This window comes from Aphelocoma coerulescens, chromosome 5 (assembly GCF_041296385.1).
Source record: "Aphelocoma coerulescens isolate FSJ_1873_10779 chromosome 5, UR_Acoe_1.0, whole genome shotgun sequence".
Taxonomy (NCBI): domain Eukaryota; kingdom Metazoa; phylum Chordata; class Aves; order Passeriformes; family Corvidae; genus Aphelocoma; species Aphelocoma coerulescens.
This window is the reverse complement of record NC_091019.1, coordinates 19,817,655-19,833,140: the sequence shown is the minus strand read 5'-3', so window position 1 is coordinate 19,833,140 and position 15,486 is coordinate 19,817,655. Positions and strand designations below refer to the sequence as shown.

Here is a 15,486-nt window from a genome sequence, read left to right as displayed (position 1 = left end):
CAAGAGGAAGATGTGTTTTGGAAGGACTGGACTTGGCAGCACAATAAAAGGGAAGAAAATAGGGCGTTTCAGAGCCAGAAGCAGAGGGAGGCATGCTCTGGGCAGGGACTGGATGAGCAGAGTCAGCAGCAGCTGGGGTCTAACTCAGATTTTTCCTGCAGCTTACATGTGTCCAGGCATGGACCTGTTGCCTGTATTCATTTGTAAAGTGCCTTTCCGAGCAACAGGGTTTTAGTGATAGTAGTGTTGTCCAACAAAGGCCTCTGTTTAGATGTGGGCTTTCTAAGCCAGTCGAGACTATGAAAAAATAATAATAAAAAGGTATTAAAAACCTGGTAAGGCAAAGAGAGGCAGGGCAGAACTGGATGGAAAGTGGAAAATATTTCCCATGATGAATTATAAATGAAAAGAAATGTGTTCCTGTGCTTTGAAATTTCTGCAGCATTTTTTTCACCATCAGAAATGCTAAAACCTAAAAGAAATTAAGTTAAACAGAAATAAATAAGATCTTAAGCAGCTCCTGCCTCCAGGAAATGAGCTTCTCCATCTCCCTTTTCTATGAAAATATGTATTTAGAAAATAAACTGTTTTTCTGTTTGAAATTGAACTATCAAATATAAAAGGTTGACCAGCTCGAGGAAAGTCTGGTCTTGCACTTAAGGCACTGATTTTGGACCGAGAGACCTGGGTTTAATTTCCACTTCTGCTACAAACTTTTCCTGTGTGACCTTGGGCTAATCCTTTAATCTCACTTTGCCTCTGTTCCTCATCTGTCAGATGAGGCTATGACTTCCCCACCTCACAGGGGTGTTATGAGAGTAAATACATCCTCTGTGCCCTGCACCTCACCTTCTAGCCCGCTCCTCTCCTGGGGCAGGGGGAAGGGAGCGGTGTGGTCCACGCTTTGGGAGCCACTGAGACTGCTCCCTCCATGGCCAGCGGACAGACTGGTGAAGGCAAGGCTGAGTAGGACCCCCAGCAGATCCTGAGTGTCCTTGGGGAGCGAGAGGTGGGGGAACAAAAACACTAAGCACGCGTGAACTGTGGGAAGGAGAAATTTGTTGTTTTCTGTCTTGTTTTGTTTTTTCCTAGTATTTCCCTGTGCTTTTTTCCACCCCTCAAGCCAGCACTCACAAAGTGTCCGTAGCATTCTAACAGCACAAGAACTGGCCCTGTGTAGGGCTGGCTGCTTCCTGAATTAGTCTACAGTTGCAGCAATTACCTTCTTTCCTTTCTAGCCAAATGTTTCTCTGAGCCTGAGGCCCAGCTAATTTTTTTTGTCAGCTCTAGGTGCGCTGGGCGGCCCTCCCTTCCATACTGGAAATATAGAGATGCCATTCAGGCACCTCTAATCCCGCTTTCACTGCTGCACTCATTAAAACATTCCTTTATTTATTTTAATTTTATTCTCTCCTCCCCACCACCTTTTCTAAACAACCACTTGTATTATGCTTTTAATTGCCTTTAGATTTCCCTAGTGTAACTTCTCCGGCGTCCGCATAGCCGTAGGCAGAGCGCGCAGTGCTGGGAGCCTTGCACATGGTCTGTGGGCTCGCTATTGACTCAGTGGTGTGCTGTGAATGAGTCAAAGATCCATGGGGATCGCTGGGGGTGGACAAAAGGGCGGTAGGATCGAAAGCTGGGGTGGAGGGGGCACGAGAGGGAAAAGCCAGAGAGACAAACACGCTCCGCGCTCCCTGCATGTTGGTGGAGCATCTTCCCTCGGCACAAGAACGACCTCAGCTGTGGACTGGGAAGCTGGGCTGCCCTGCCAGGGTTGGGGGGCAGCAATGTCTGCATCATGGCTCTGTGAGCACAAGCTGTAATGTGGCCTTATACAGGCATGACTTCATCTGTTTCCATAAGATTGCTTTCTCCCTCTCTCTTTCTTTGGCTGGTAATTGAGAAACGCATGAGCTCACCTCCTAGGAGCGGGAAATGAGAACCGCAAGAGGAAACGAGCTGGAAAGTATACATGGGCCGAAAAAAAAATATAGATTAGGTGGGGGGGAAGTCAGAGATGGTATGGAGAAGAAAAGGGATTCCTCCTGTGTAGGGTCATTGCTATATAGGGCTCACAGCATCTTCCTCTGCACTGCAGGCAAGGGCAGGCCTGGGGCAGTCCTGTTGACATCTGTGTAACTCTGCTTGTCTTCAAAGTATCCTCTGGGCACAAGGGGCCCAGAGGCAGGGTGAAAAGATGGCCCAACATGATGGTGGTACCTCGTGTGCGGTTTCTTGGTACAAACACACCCTCTCTCTCTTTGGTGCAGCTTATGGGACCTGATAGTGAGGAGGAGTGTAGCCCAGGTGTAAATGGGAGCAGGGGATGAACCCACACAGATGTAGGGCTTTAAAGTGCTTAGTGGAGAAAGGGGAGGAGGAAGGAATGGTGTTTTAGGAGGAGTTAATCACTTGAGTGAGGGCTCTGGTGCTGGCAGATCTCACGATGGGGGCTGCAGGTTGCTGGTGGTGGGACAACTGTTCAGTCAGGCCATGCTCTCTGCCATTGGATCCTGCTCACAGGCAGGTAAGCAGGGTCCATTGTCGGCCTCCCAGCTCTTTGTTTCTTGTCTCTGTTTTCACCTAAATCAACCTTTAGGATGGGGAGAAAATACCTCTGGAGGCAGGCTAATCTCAGTTTAGTTTCCACTTGATTCCTTGTGGGTTTTTTGCTTTTGAAATGGAGATGTGTGACAGAGGAGGTCGTTTAAAGTGGTCAGATTGGTGAGGAGAGCCTTGCTGCCTTGTTCCTTCAGTACCTTAAGTTTCTTCCCTGGTGCCCAGTTTTCTCTTTCCTCATGTGTCCTCTGCTTGCTTTTACTCCCTGCTCTAAGGATGTCTCACACCTTTCCCCTCTGCTGCTGTTGAGGTGAAATTTGGGAAGAGACCTGCTGACCTCTCAGATAGGGTTAGCTGCTGAACCGGAAGGCCTTGTTCTTTAGTTGATGGGCACTAACATAATGTCACCTGTCAGGGGGGCCTGTCCCCAGAGGGATGTAAAATGACCAATGCTTCTCTGGAAAGCTGGGCTGTTGGGAGTCCTACATGCAGCCAGGTGCAGCTGAGGGATGGAGAAAGCTAATGAACCAACTGCAGGAGCTATAGAGAATTTGCAGCATGTCCTATTGATACAGAAGGCTATTGTGAGTCACCCAAGGTAGTCTGAGAGACTTGGAGCTTTGCAAATTAGTTCTCTCTTCTTTATCTACATGATCTTGATTTTGAAGTCTAAGTGAAGGCAGCTCAGAGTTTAGGAACAGCTGTTGTTGGCATGTATATCTATTTCTTTTGACCTGATCTATCTCTTTATGGTGATTCAGGAATTTTTTTTTTTTTTTGGTGTGTATACCAAAGGAACTTCTAGCTGACAGGAAGCCTGTGCAATGTGTTAGGGCTTAGAAGATCTGTGCTGGCACAAGTGGGGACCCCATGTACGTTACACACTATTTATGTTTCCATTGGATTTTTTCCCCTTCTCTTCACCTTTCTTTTTTTTTTTTTCACAGTTTTTCCTAAGTGAAACACTAATGCAGTAATGTTCAAACCCACAATGTTTGAATGGCCTCTAAATCAGGCAAAACAAGCTTGCCCAACCCTAGTCGAACAGACTGGACTCATTTTCTTATTCATGCACACTCTGTTCATTTTGGCCTAATAAATACATTTCTGTCCTAGACCACGAGCACTGGGGGACCTTGGAAAGTTTGACATGAGCAGGAGAGGAGTAGGTGACCAGGGGAGAAGAGGAGAGACTGGACTGATAGCCATGATTCCTTTAGATGTCTAATAGGAAAGGCCATATATTCCAAACTGGTGTTGCGTGCAAAGAAACCCATGTTGGAGATTCAGTAAGAATCCAGTTCCTTGGATGTCACTCTTCTTTAAATGCTTGTCTTTGACTGGAAAAACCTAGCAGGTACTGAAACTACAAGAGTTTGGTGGGGTTTCTGAGAACTCATTGAAGTTGGACTAAACTGGCCGAGTTTTAGGTCTTGGAGCACAGGTCTCATTTGGACCTGGCTGCTTTATCTTTAATGCAGAGTATCTAAGCACCAGCAAACTTGTTGCTTGCAGTGCACGTCACTCTTGCTGTAAGGAGTGAATATTTTTTGTTAAGTGGAGTTTCTTGGGACTCTGAAAAGGATGAAAGTATATGGACTTCTCCTAAATACAGACACCGTTGTAATAAGGCTTGTAGCTGTGGCTTGTATCTATGGCTGATCTTAGAAGAGGCTCACGGCCCTAAAAAAGCTGCACATCCCCGTCCTTGTGTGGGTACCTAAACTGACCTATGGATGCCACTAGTGCTTCTTGTGTTTGCTTTTCTGCTTCATGCAGGTTGCTTGGAAGGTCTGTGGCCCAGACCTTGCAGTCATCTTTCCTGCTGTTAACCTGGGAGCGGGCCATGAAAAAGACAAATTATTCTGGCAGTGGGAGATCCCTTCTGACTGACATCTATCCCATGGAGAGATCAGACTGTGCATCTGGTGTGTTGCAGGAGTGCTGTGAGTTCACGTTCACACCGAGTGACCTGACTGTGGAGCACATTTAATCCCATTGTGGAGCCATGGAGGGGTTGGGGTACACATCCATTTTCTGCCATGGAGGGAATGCTGCTTTGCCTGTCCTAAAGGGTTCAGCCCTGATCACAAGTGTTTTCTAGGGGTCAGATGCTTTAATTCTAGATATCCAGCTGTTCAAGAAAGAAACTAAATGGTTCTGTCTGTCTTGACTTAAAACCAACATGGGTCAGTTGTTGCTGTTCAGCTCTTTATCCAGTGGTAACTTGTTTGTGGGACTCTTGCTGGAGGCAGTACGTTGGTGTGTCCCTAATGTCAGTCAGGAAAAATAGTTTCACTCTGGAGGTGTTTTCTCCAGTGGCCTGGAGGAAGCAAACACAGCTTTAGAGCAGGGTACAGGTTTGTGGTGTAGTCACTACTTGGTGTGACCAGGTCTAGACTGGTGATGAACGTATTTGGCTCTGTCTGGCCTCCTCATGAATACCCAAACTTTTCCGTGAAGCACAGCAAATGATAGCATGGCCTAAAATAAATATTTATTTCTGCCTTCCATGCCTGTTTGCCCTGCCTTTCTACCTTCAGGCTTTAGAATATGATTCAGAACCTGTTTGCCTGGCATTTTACATCTTTGCTTTTCTGACCAATGTCTCGATGCCACTGTTTTTGCCCTGCTTTCCTCTTCTTTCCATCTTGGCATGTCTCAGTTTTTTTGGTTTTTTTTTGTCAGGCCTTTTGACTGGAAAAAGCAGGCTGTGCCTTCTCCCTTACACACCTGCCCTCATCTGTGTTGGCCACTCTGGTATTTCAGTTTCTTTTTCATTGGCCCATTGCACGTGTGTTGATTGGCTTTGCAGCTGAGGTCAAGGAATTTCCATGTCGTACTTGGAGAGAGGGTTTCCCCTTCAGAGTCACTGCCTCAACCAGGCACTGGTTCATGTAGAAATAGCTTGGCTGCTCTTGGAAACAGGTCTCTGTGAAATAATATTGTCTCTTTGAGGTTAGGAAAAAAAAATGTCCTTTTATACAGCCATGCATACACTCTTAAAAAGAATTCCACAAAGCTTGGTCTGTTCCCCCCCTCACACTCTCCTCCTGCCTTACCTTTTTCCTAAAACACTGGAGAATTCAGTCTTGAAGTCTGACGGCACTGAGCATACAGCATGTACTGTGCCTTTTGAAATGCTGGCTGCACATAAAAGCCTTGCTTAACATTGGACTCTGTTGCTTTATTATGTTGTGTGCACAGTATGTTGGTGGTGGGGTTCCCCACTGGGTGGGGAAGGAGGGCGGGTGGGATTAGGAATAGGAGGTGTAGAGAAAAGCAGCTGGAGCAATGGGTGAGATGTGCTGTGGTTGCTGTGCTGGGCTCCTGCTTCCCAGGCTGGAAAGGGAAAGCAGGAGCAGGCAGCTTAATGTCAAAGGTTGTACAACTAGCCATGGGATCATTTGTGTGTTTTGCATCATTGTTGATTTTATTTCTGGTTGTAAAGCTCTGTGCTTCCTGGGAGAAGAGTAGGTGGAGGGGAACACATGGGAGAGGGAGGAGGGAAAAAAGTCCCACTGTCCCAGGACTATAGGGCAAGTTCTTACCCATCTGTTGTTTCCAAGGCTAAAGACTGGCAAGAGCCATGCCTTTGGAGATGGATGGTCTCATTCCAGGACTAGGACTGCTGCTTGATTTACATTGGTACATCCATTACCATAAATCTGTGTGATTGCTTGCCTGGTGACACATTTCCAGTTTCGGCCCATGGTGGTGTGCCTGGCTAGGCATCCACACCTCCAGTCATGCACAGTGGAGCAAAAACCCCAAGTGCCAGGCCTGCATAAGCAGAGGAAAGCCCTGGAGTGGACATCCCATGGGCACATTGATGGACAGAGGAGCAGGCAACCTCGTGCCCTGTTATATAGTCTGGCTTGGCCTACGTGCTGTGTGATGTTGTGCTTTAATGCTTCCCAACATTACCACTCCAGCTGCTCTTGCTACTGCAGCTGGGGAGAGCTTGAGTGAAATCCCTGAACATGAAGGAAAAATTGCTCTATTTCAGTGGCCGAACGGGTCCATTTCTGCTGTCCTTGTCCATTTGCTTACTCTTGAAAAGCAAATCAGAGCCATGTGCAGATCAGGATGGCCCTTATAACAAACATTCTATCTGAAGAGGTTTTGTTGGCCCTTGTAGTTAAGTACCTGCTCAGATTGTGCACTGTGATGTGCAAGCTTTGCCATAGCAGTGGTATTTGCTGAGTTGCAGGCACCTGATGAGGATTTGTGCTGTCATAAGTCCCTGTGTGGTGGAGAAGACCCCAGCTCTGTACCTATTAGATACACTTAGACTGTGAGGCTCCAGGACGGTGGAGCTGGAGGCACAGTGGATAACCTAGGAAAAAACATTCTTTCCTCAGGCTGCTCAAAATGTGCACCACTGCAGCCAATATCTCTATGCCAGCCTAAATCAAACCATAGACTGAAAATACTCAATGCTGCCTGAAATTCCCCATCTGCAGGATATTCAGATGTTTATTTTGGAACTTTGAATGGTGAACTGGGCTGCAAAGGGAATGCAGAACTTGGGGATGGACCAGGATATTGGTGTTTGGAGCACAGTACAACAGGGTTGAATAGGGCAGCCCAGCTGGTTGCAGCTGTAAACATTCACCTGTGGTCAGCATCTTCCATTTTTCCTTTCATCAGAGGACTAGGGCATATGCTCTGACATAGCCTAGGAGTACCTTAAAAGAATTTCCACTCTATCACTTGGAGACTGAAAGATGAAATTCCACAAAACACCTCCCTTACCTTTTTCCAGATTATTACATGAGGTTTATCTCCCACTTTCCTTTTCCAGGCATCTTTTTCTTCTTCACCTTCTCCTTGCAGTCCTGCCAGTATCAAGTTCCTCACTGGCTTTCACTGCTGTTGGTTTCTCTGTCTCTTCCTAGCCCCAAGAGTTCAGTGCCTGCCCAGGCACTTCAGCCAGGATGTCTGTGCGTATCCTATACATTTCATTCACTGGTGTGTGATGGCAGCATGGTGAGAGCTTAACTCTCTGGCACCTTGTGGCATCAAGCTCTAGATGTTAGCTGGGCAATCTGCAAAATATTGATGGGCTTTCTTTTTCCTGTTGCAATAATGTTTATGGAATGTTTTTAGGTGGCCACCATTTCCTTAGCATAAGAAAGTGAAGGTTTTCCCATTCGCCCAGTCTCACTCATCATTTTATACACTTCTAGTGCAAGCTATTGAACCACTTGGACCTTAATCTTTCCTCCTAACAACCTTGGAAACCTTTTTGTGCCTCTAACGATTTTTTGGCATCCTCCTCTGGCCTCTGTTCCTGTTATCCCTGCTCTGAAATGGGCAAGCAGGCTTCAGCTCATTCTCAAAGTGTGAATGTGTCATTGATTTATGTGGCGGCATTTATAACATTTTTGGTATTGTTCTTTATCCTATTCAACCTAACATCTTTTGGTTCTTTTTTTCCTGATGGCCTCTGTGCACAGAGCAGATGTTTTCATTGAGCTGTCCGCAGTGACGCCTAGATCTTTTTCCTGAGTGGTTACAGTTAATTTAAAACCCATCAGTGTATTACCTCAGCAATCCCTTGATGTCACTGGTTAGAAGATCCCAGCTGGCTGCTGCTCTTAATTCTATTGCCTGTCTGTTTCCTATTATTTTTTATTATGCTTACGTTTACTTGCATGCTGTGCCAGCTTTTCAAGCGAGGTGGGCACACTCATTTACAAGTGGCTAACAGAGGCTCTCAAATTCTTCTGTTCGTGTGCATAAAAGTAATGCTCGTGCTTAGGTGTTTTCACAGCATGGAAGTGCTTCCCCCGTAGCAGATACCACTGAGTAATGCCAGTACAAGGAAACAAACATGGCATATGCTTGCACATGTCCATTTTTGAGAGCTCCCCTCACTGCTGCATGAAAGAGCAGCTTGTCTGCTGTGCCTATCTGGATTGTGCCAATGAGTAACCCGTGCTGGGCAGCTCTGAATATTTGGCACCATGCTCTTTCAGGTAAAATTGTGTGGCTTCAACGAACTAACAGGGAAGGGGAGGAATTCTGGATGCATGGCAGGTTGAAAACTGTCAGCACAGGCTTAGGCAACATAACGGTGCCCTTTGAGATCTGTGTGTGTGTGTGGTTTCATTGTTTATCTGTTGGACAGTTTTGAAGACCTGTAAAATACCGTGTGATACTTTCCAGCATGTAAGATAACCTAAATAATACAAGGAGTCCTACGGTGCTGAAAGTAGCACACCGAGGGGGTGCTGTGGTCTGCTGTGGCTCTGGTGAAGTCATACAGCCTGGAATAGGGCATGCAGGGACATTGCACCAGGTTTGCATTAGAAAACTCCATCCTGGAAGCCAGAGAAATTTCACTCGGCTCCCAGAGGAGCAGTAGTAAACCAGTGTTAATGAGAGATACTGGGAGACTGCAGGAAGGAGCCAAATGCTGTAACTCTGCTTACTGGTTGGAAACATTGTGAAGTCCCCTCTTGCTTTGAATGGCTTTGCAAACGACCTTTGGCAACTGCCATCTCCTGTTTCAGAAGCCATGTGCCTCAGCTACTCTGCCACTGAGGACAGAGTCTTAGGAAGATGGGATGGTTTAAACAGGAAAACAGAGAGCTGCAGTATGACCAGTTTCCTACTGTGAGGAAGCTGAAACCAGTGCAATTTTGCTGAACTGTGACTTGGTTCAGTCCAGAGATTCCAATACCATGCAGTAAATATTACAAGCTCCTTTGAGGAAGGGGAAGAAACCCCCTCTGATTCAAAGGCAAGGGGAGGAAGTACCCAGCAAGGGACAGAGAAGAAATTGCCAGTAATGATGAATGAGGAAAGCTCAGTAGGGTATTGCAGAGCAGGACATGAGAGCAAAAGAGATGAATGGCCCTCAGTGACCAGGCTCCACTGAAATTTGAGGTGGAAAAGAACAAAAGCCAGCCACACTTGTTGCCTTGCTGTGAAGAGCTGATGGTGATGCACTGTTGTTTCACTCCACAGAGCTCCTAAGGGGGTGATAGATGATGGTCTTGAAGGATGAAGCTGCAGTAGATTGTTCAGTTCCTGAGACCAAAACTCGGCTGGTCCCTCCCTGCAAAGGGCAGGTGGCTTGTCTGGCTGCATTGGTGAAGCTCGTGCCAAAAATGGTTGTGTGCTCTGCCTGTTAACCTCGGTGGAGAATAGCTCCTGTTGTTATTAAAGTAGAGCAAGAGCAACATGCCTGTTAGGCCAGAGTGTGGAGGAGATGAGCTGATCAAAGGTACATGGATAATCCCAAAGAAATGCCACATTGGAACTGTGAGTTGCAGCAAATTTTCTGAATGTGATGGGGCTAAGCAGTCCTCTAAGACAAACAGATGCAAAGGTTTTTCTGCAAGCACTTCGGTCCTTGATGCACCCCAGAACATAGGTGGTGATCGTGGCAAGCGTGGCTGGTTTGTAATAGCAACCCAGAAGGGTGTAAAATGCTTTCCCAATGCATTTATTTCCAGTAAACTCGACAAGTGGGTCGATGTGAATGCAGTGAGGACATACAGAAGCTTATTGCCTAAGCCAGATCTTGGATGGCAAAAAAATGGAAATGGAAGTGAAGGAATACCTCCTGCTAAAAAGTGTATAGGATTACAAGGAACAGGTAAAAAAGCTCATGCAATTCTGAAGTGCTACTGATGTGGTAAGAATGTCTTCTGCAATGAAGGAACAAGAATGACTAGCAGGTAAATGAGGAAGGAAGCCAGGCTGGCAGCAAACAGGTGGGCCAAAGAGCACAGAAATGATCAGAAGAAATCCTCTTTCTCTACTTTACAACCACATTTCCCACTTTTTCACTGCCTGAAGAAAACTAGGCTGAGGCTGTAGTGGCCTGAGCCAACCAGACTGTCCATCAACAGGGACGGGGAGAAACAGATATGCAGTAGGACTGTGTATGGGAAGATAAAAGGTAGTGCAGAAACTTGGGGGCAGTGCTGGCTTGTGACTGCACTGGAGGGAAAAAATTGGCTTCCTTGCTGACTAAAGGCCTCCAGCAGACCAAGCAAACCTACGTAAGAGATATCACACCAGCCCTGGCAATGATGAGGCTGAACTATGAGGACTCAAAAAGCAGCTGAAACTCTGATGCAAGCCTAGAGTGATGCAGTGGGAAGCACTCTGCTCACTTCCAGTCTGAAACTGGAATAAATCAATAGTCCTTTATCAGCTCCCTTTTCCCATAGACATAAATGATTTTGCTGTGGCAGTTGTTTTGCAGATATTACTGTACCACAGCACGGTTTCCAGTTCCTTGTGTTAAAACATGGGCTCATTTCTCTGTGAATCAGCTCTTTTCTAACTGCTTTATAAACTGCAGCAGAGCAGACTATTCCTAGCACAGAGCCAGGCTCCTCGAGCAGTCTTCTGGTTGATGACCAAATTCAGAGGCTGTTCCTTTCTGCAGACACCAATCTCTTTGACACCACAGTACTTACTGTCATTTTCTTGCTGGGGAGCTGCTCACCAATCCATTCTGGGATGGCAGCGGCCATTTTCAGCCTGCATTGGAAAGGTAGCATAAAAAAGGTCTTGCTGTGTTGTTCATTGAAGCAATTTGTCATTTTAGGATTTCTTTATGAGCCCAAATCCACAGGAACCTCTCTTCCTTCCACACCTTTGTCTTCCTACTTGATAGGAGCCCTCAACCCCCAAACTGTGTGTGTGCTTAGCAAATGAGGACTTAGAGGCGCAATACCACTGGGAACAATGTGAACCAGGAATGTACTAAAGCCAGAGGCATTGTAACCTAGAGCAGCACTGAACAATGTGGAAGACATGCTGTCAAATCTGTGTCTGTGTGAGCTATTATATCCCCAGCTAGCCCCCCTCCAAAAGTTTGCTCAGCATGCTGACTTTCCAGGAGCTTTCTCAGTGCTTGGAACAAGTTAGCTATCTCCTGCCAGAATTGAGAGAGGAACATGACTGGCTGACGAATACCATATGTTCCAGGCTGGCCAAAGGAAACCTAATTGTGTTTTGTTTAGCTTGTGTACTTAACTGGGTTTCTGTAACAGGGCTGAGGTTGGTTGGGTTTGGCTTTTTTTTTTTTTTCTCTCCAGATAAATGGGGCTGATCCCTTCTACACTGTCCTGTGACAGTTCTGTATTTTGCTCTGGAAATGTAGGGCACAGCCTTCTGCCACTTCCCTAATTGAAAGGATCAGGGGAGAGATGAGCAAAGGGAAAGGCAGTTGCCAGCAGGAGTGATCAGAAATCGCAGGGCTAAAATCTCATTCTAGGCAAGGAACATCCAGTTCTGAGGAGAAAACAAAAATGCTTAGGCTGACCAAAAGGTTCCCCATCCTTTTTTACTGGTTGTTATATCATCAGAATGGGAAAAGTGTGTTTGTGACCTGGGAGCAGGAGCACAGAACTCTGGATGTCTAATATCTAAATGTACATTTGCTATGTTAAAAGTGGCTTAAAATTGGAGCTGCATCAGGCTGCAGAAGGTAAAGGCTGATCTCTCTTCTGAGACCACCAGAGCAGAGTACTGTCCCTATAAGGCATAGATTACAGCTTGTAGAAGTTGAGGTTGGACTGATGCTGAGCAAGGTTCAGTTCCTGGAGACACCCAACCCTGGATGGAGCTAGAAGAGAACTTATTCCCTGTTCATCCCTCTGTTCCATTAGACTACATCACTTGCAGTTGGTCATTCCTCTCTGATGTATTTTGCTGCCTCTAACTGCCCTAAATGCTTAGGAGGAGGCCTCATATCATGTGATTGCTCAGCATCTAGCACAACCTCCACTGGAGGAGGTGGAGTGGAGATCACTGGGCATTGTCGTGTTGCATGGAACAGCTTTGGCTCGCCTAAGACAAGAGCTAGCTGGAAAGCTTGTACCCAGTCTTCTCTTTCAAGTTTTTGGAGCGTGTAGACATGTTCTCCCCAGTTTCCTGGACAAGTTCAGCTGTGGTGTTAACAGGGGCGTGCCCAAACTTTGCATCAGCTAGGAAAGAGTTGTAAGTGGTAACTGCATGCTGTTCTGATAGACAAGCAGAAAAGGGTGGGGGCCTTGATTTCTAGCTGAGCAGAAGAGGTGAAATGAAGCTAAAAAGCAGCTGCCACTTTAAATGGATGTCTTCCCTCCCCATCTCTTATTTACCTCATGCCTTCCTGTTTACAGCGTCATTTCCCGCAGCTCCCATCCTGCTCATTTAGAGGTCAGGTCAACCCAAGGTCTGCCCCATTTCTGAGCACCAAATCAGTGCAAGTGTCACCATCTGATGCCACCAACAAGATACAGGCTGTTGGCTGCTTCTCCCCGTAGGCTGCTATGCCACAGCAAAGTGAGGGGATGTCACAGATTTAATGGAAGATAGAAGCTGGCACAGTTCTTGGCTTCTTCCTCCAAACACGTCCCCTGCTCTGCTGTGTCCTTTCACTTCTGACATGCTTGTTTATCCACAGGCTGCTTGTGTCCTGATATTCTGCCATGTGCTTTGCTGCCCACACAAGCACGCTCAGCTGCGTGCTCAGCGACCCACCTATCTAGATATTCATACGTGCTGAATCACCCTTTCATGTACACTCATAGCCACGCTTGCAGATGGACCCTGGTTCTCGTGAGCCAGACAGAAACTCTTGTTCAATCTGCCACCCCTGTGTCTTCCAGACAGGGGATGCTCTTCCCTCTTGGAGGAAACATAGATCTTTGTAGTGTGTTTGTTTAATTAATTACCCATTTATTCTTGGGTCCTTGGGGAAAAGATGGTCGTGCCTCCAGCCATGTGGAGGGAAAGAATGAATGTTGACACCTCATTCCTCCAGCCTACTCATGCTCCGAGATCTGCTCTTGAAGGCTTGGCAAATATGTTTGAGTCCAGTTCCTCCTTTTGTCGGGGTGAAAGACCATCTCATCACCTTTTCAGGGCTGAATTTCTCCTTGCTTGGCCTTCCCAAGGGCTACCATCCTAAGGTGTGTGATGATCACCATGACAAATTTTGAGGCCAAGCCCTTGCTGGAGTCTCTCAGTCCCACACAAGCACCCAGGGCCGTGCACGGTCCTACTGATGGTGCAGTGTGCGCTTGTTGGACGAGACACTCCCCGATCAGAAACATCTTCAAAGCAAAACATCCTGCTGCCTGAATGTCCCCTGTTCAGTGTGGAGTGTGTTAGCTCCCTCCCTGCCCCCCACTCTGATTCCACGTTGGACCATTTAAGAATTAATGAAGGCCAGATGCATGTTCTGCAAATATAGAATCCCTGCATTTTGGAGTAGAAGCTGGCTTGATGCCTCCATGTCCTTTGAATCGGTAGTACATCTAATAACAACCAGAGGCAGCCTCCTCAGTCTGAGGTAGATCCCACCTCAGCAGTGACGTCCCTGCGACCGCAAAGGATTTCTCAGGGACCTGGAAGGGGACCAGCTTTCAGCTGTGGAGCCCCAGGATCTGGTTTCATCTCTCACCAGCATTGGCAGGATGAATTTGGAGTGACTGAGCTGTCCAACAAGGAGGTGGTGAGCTAGGCCAGCACTGGATTTCTGAGGGGGAAGGAAAGAATTCAATGTATTTTGGTGGATGTAAAAATAAGGGGTGGGTCATACCAGTGGGAGCTGTCCATGTGTTGAGATAACGGAGCAGATGTGCTCTTCGTGCTACCAGGCCTCTTGTGAACTGCTAACCCCTCAGGCAGGGATGAGTCAAGATGGAATGCTGCTTTCCAGACTCGGTTCTGACCTGCTAAAATGCCATTGCCGCAGCAGCTGTGCTTCCTTGCTGCACAAGCAGAGCTTTTCTTCTTGCAAAGGGTCTCAGCCATCTCTGCTGGCCTGTGGATCCCAGAGGTTGTTGCAGAGTTGTTCTCTGGATGTCTTCATGCAAACACATGGCGTGTGCTGGGAGGTGTCTGGCTTGGTGTGCACGTCTCTGTGCATGTGTGTGAAGATTCTAGAAAGAGGATGACTTCTACTGGTTGCAAAACTGATTTTGTTGCTCCCTGGAGCAAGAGAGCCTGTAAACTAAATTTTTAGGCCTAAAGTTCGTTCTGATTTGTTTATGGAGCAAATTTTTGCACGTGACTGTTTTACCCAGAGGGGTGCCCCTTGTCAGGAGGCTGGGGATTGGTGGGCATAGGTAACCAGTAGTGGAGTGTGATGCTGCATGACTTTACTCATCACAGCTCTGCCATGGACATTCAGAAGTGGTTGGGCCATGACCTTGGTATATGTTAATGGCCCTAATATGAGCTTGCAGTGATTTATGGGAAGGCCCTGTGGCTGCTTGTAGCAGTTCATGATGGATATTTCCATCTCCCATCAGCCTCTGGCATTCTGGGACTTGCGCAGCTCCCTAGTAGTGGTAGGGATTTCTGCAGGAAAAAACCTCATCCCCAAACAAGCCCAAACTTCTCAGATCTTCAGTACAGAACCTTCTCTCTTTTCCCCTTCTCTCCCCGTCCCCTTCAAGCATACCTGTGGGTAGAGGTAGTGTTATTGGAGCAGACTGCTATAATATTTTCCACTCAGATCCATTGACTTCTATTTCATGTTTTCTTTGGATCAACACCTTTTGAGAGCAGTTGAAGCTGCTTGAATTTGAATAGTTGGAGACAGTGTGTCACACTGCTATCTTTTCTTGGTTTCACCTCTAGAAGGCAGTGATGATATGTCTACATACAGTCACCTAACTGAAGTGTATGTCTCTATGTCCCTCTCAATGGAGGTCCTTTATCTGTACTCTGCCAAATGTGCTCCAAAGGAACACAGCATGATTTTAGAGCGTGTTTACAGCAAATATATAAAGGAGGCAGGGATCATGATTTTTCTGAGCCCTTTTCTAAGAGAGAACTTTTGCTACACTGATGACAGAGAAAAAAAAAAGGAAGTTCGTTGTTCTAAATATGAATTGGTTTTGTGTTTTTTTTCTCCTTATCTATGACAGTTGGGCAAAAAAAGAGAAAAGAAAAAAA

At 46.6% G+C, this 15,486-nt stretch overlaps 1 long non-coding RNA gene across 2 annotated transcripts in view; it reads left to right on the top strand.

Moving 5' to 3' along the window:
• Nucleotides 1-2,415: 2,415 nt before the first annotated feature.
• Nucleotides 2,416-15,486, top strand: part of LOC138111353 (uncharacterized) — a 38,468-nt gene continuing 25,397 nt past the window's right edge. For both annotated transcript variants that reach the window (XR_011151346.1, XR_011151345.1), the window contains exon 1: nt 2,416-2,530. This is a non-coding gene — a long non-coding RNA (uncharacterized lncRNA). The remainder of the gene's footprint in view (nt 2,531-15,486) is intronic.